This window comes from Microtus ochrogaster, linkage group LG8 (assembly GCF_000317375.1).
Source record: "Microtus ochrogaster isolate Prairie Vole_2 linkage group LG8, MicOch1.0, whole genome shotgun sequence".
Lineage (NCBI taxonomy): Eukaryota > Metazoa > Chordata > Mammalia > Rodentia > Cricetidae > Microtus > Microtus ochrogaster.
In genome coordinates this window covers 23,670,605-23,673,671 of record NC_022033.1, presented here as the reverse complement: position 1 = coordinate 23,673,671, position 3,067 = coordinate 23,670,605, and positions in this window count along the sequence as shown.

Sequence of the window (3,067 nt, the reverse complement as noted above, 5' to 3'; positions counted from 1 at the left end):
GCGGCGAGGGCTCGATCCCGCTCCGCCCCGGCCGCCGCTGCCTGCAAAGTCCGGGCCACTTTTACGCGCCAAATCCTTTTTGCCGCGAAAGAGCCACGCGCCGCCGAGCGCCATCTCCATTGGCTGGGACGGCTGGGACGGCAGTGGCGCCGGTGAAGGACATTGGGTGCAGCGTTCGGGGCCGGCCATGGAGGGCGGGACCCGGGGCGGGGCGGCCAATCCCGGGGCGGGGCGCGCGCAGGCTTTGTCCGGGCGGTGCGGGGCGCCGTCTCCCTTCTGCCTCCAGCCGTGCCCTGCTGGAGGCGTGGGCGCCGGGACTCCGCCCCCTCCACCGCCCACTCGTGGGTGGCTGGGACTGGAGAACGGAACAAACTTCGTACTCGCTTCTGCACGTCCCGCAGGCGTCGTCCCCCTCATGACACATGACCCCTAGACTCTCAACCTGTGGCCTCCACCCCCTCAGCTCAGATTCCAGAAACTGCCTCTTCTGCACGCTCAGGCTCACCTCCGAAGCTCGCTTCCGCCACATCTCCTCTCCTAAGAACCTTTTGCTTACAGCTCTGCGCTCTTCCCTATCCTTGTCACCTAGAAGCCAAGCACAAGAGGGGTGCCAGGAAGTGGGCAGGGACGTTTGGCTTTGATGTCAGTCTGATTTTAGTTGAAATTCCTTCAGTAGCTAGCGCCCAGTTTGCGTTCATTCATTTGCCCACTCCACACTGGCGCCTGCCTTTAATCCCCGCACTTGTTAGGCAGAGGCAAGCAGACCTTCAGGCCAGCCAGGACTACACAGTGAGACCCTGTCTTAAAAAGTCAGAAATGTCTGAGAGCTTGCTTAGTGCCCCATCTTCAGTGCAGACCTCCTGACTCAGTGGAAAGGAAAGAGGGAAAGAGAAACAGCGAAAGCTTGCAACGTGAAGAGAATAGGCCATTAAATTCTCTCCACATGAGACCTCACTTAGGGCGGCAGGACAGCGCAAGGGGGTGAGAGTGCACACATTTTATCCTGAGGCCCCGGGCTAGCTCCACCGTTTCTCATTGCTCAGGTCAGCCGATCTGACCAGTATTGTCCTCTCTGCTAGGCATCGTGCCAACACTGGGAACAGAGATGTGAAAGGTTTAACAAGACCTACTAGCTTCCTGCACTGGGGGCAGGGTGGCCACAAGCAGAGTAACTGACAGCAAGACCTCTGTAAGCATGGCTTCCTCCCGAGGGTTCTCAGCCCAGGGTTCCTTGCTCCATTGCTCCATGCTACTTTTTCTCTGTCCCAGCTCTGACCACTCTGCTTTGGGATGACCCAGCAGGGGCTGCTTGTCATACCCATTTCTCACGAGAGAAATGGAGGCTGGGAGCAGAGGTGAGCAAGGAAGCAACGAGCAGGCTGTGATTTCCCAAGGCTTCCGAAATGATAGGGCATCTCTTAATTTGGGCTACCCCGATTTAGAATCGACCTCTACCTCCCACCCTTCTCCAGCCCTCCGCACTACCTCTTGGGTCTTTTATTTTGGGGGTTTGTTTCGTTATATTTTGGTTGTTGTTGTTTCAAGACAGGGTCTTACTCTGTAGCTCTGACTGCGCTACAGAACTCCCTAAGTAGACCAGGCTGGCCTTGAACTCATACCCATTTGTTTCTGTGTCTCCCAAAAGCTGGGATTATAGGGGTGCCCCACTACGCTGGCTGACCTTCTGTTTTTGTTTTGTTTTGTTTTTGAAGAGACAGAATCTTGCTATGTTGTCCAAACTGAATCAAGGTATTCTTCCTGCCTCGGCTTCCTGAGTGCTTGCTCACAGGTCTGTGCCTCCACACCCAGATCCAATTTAGAATCTCCGAGAGCTCAGGAATATGCATTTTGCAAGCAGCTTCTAGAGAAATACACTTGTATCTCCAGCATTTAGAGGGCCAAGGCCAGAAAAGCTTAAGTCCCAGGATAGCCTGGGCTATATACAGAAAAAAAAATAATAAATATTACACACAAAAAAGTAAGGGACACTTGTGCCCATTCCAGAAAATGTGTTTGACAGAGAATCTTTGACAATGAATTGATATATCTTTATAATAAACATGTGGAGGGAGCCAAAAATTACAGTTCCCACAGCTGGGTATAGCTGCACACACCTGTAACCCCAGCAGGTCGATGCAGGAAGACCAGAAGTTCCAGACCATCCTCGGCTACATAGTCAGCCGGGGCTACATGAGATCCTGTCTGAAAACAATCACATTGAAGCTCTCAAGGGTGGGTTTCAGTTCAATTTCCTGTAAAAGACGGGCGCCTAGACCTTGCTTCAGTTCCCTCAAGCTCTCCAGACATGGAGGCATAAGGGATTAGACGGTCTTCTATAGACTCTGAGGTGCTTTGGAAGATACCAAGAGTGTCTTTCTCGAGAACAGTTTGTGAAATTACTCATTGCCAATCCTGGGATGTGTCAGAACTGGGAAGGACCAAGAGAGCACACGAGCCTCTGCACAGATGGGGAAATGAGGCTCATTCAGGAATGGTGCTCATGAGCCCAGCTAGTGACAGAAGCTGGCCCACACTGGATCCCCAGCCCTGGGGTCTGCCTGTCCCCACGCCTGTGCTGCTCACCCCCAACACCACAGTAGAAAAGCTGAGGGCTAGATCTCATTCAACACCACCAGGGCAGACACTGACTGACGGGGGGGGGGGGGCGAGAGAGGTTGGCATAGTCTGGTTCCAGATGGAGCACTTCCTTTCTCTGGGCTTTCCCAGGGGACCCATTAGCAATGACACTTGCTTTTGAAAAGCTGCTCGATAGTCATTCGACAAACACTGACTGAGCATCTGTTATATGTCAAGGATCAAGATGGTTGCTGGGGGGGGGGACATAATATTGCCCCATTTTAGGATGATTAAACTGTGTTTACCTAGTAGGTTAAAAGATTATACTACCCAGGGTTGTAGAGGCCAAGGCTCATCCTCCCAAAATATTCAACTATACATCCTGCACAAGCCTGCAGTCCTGGGTACTCAGGAGGCTGCAGTGGGAAGATCCCCTGAATATACAGATTCAAGGACAGCTGGGCCACAGAGGGAAAATCTTTTTTTTTTT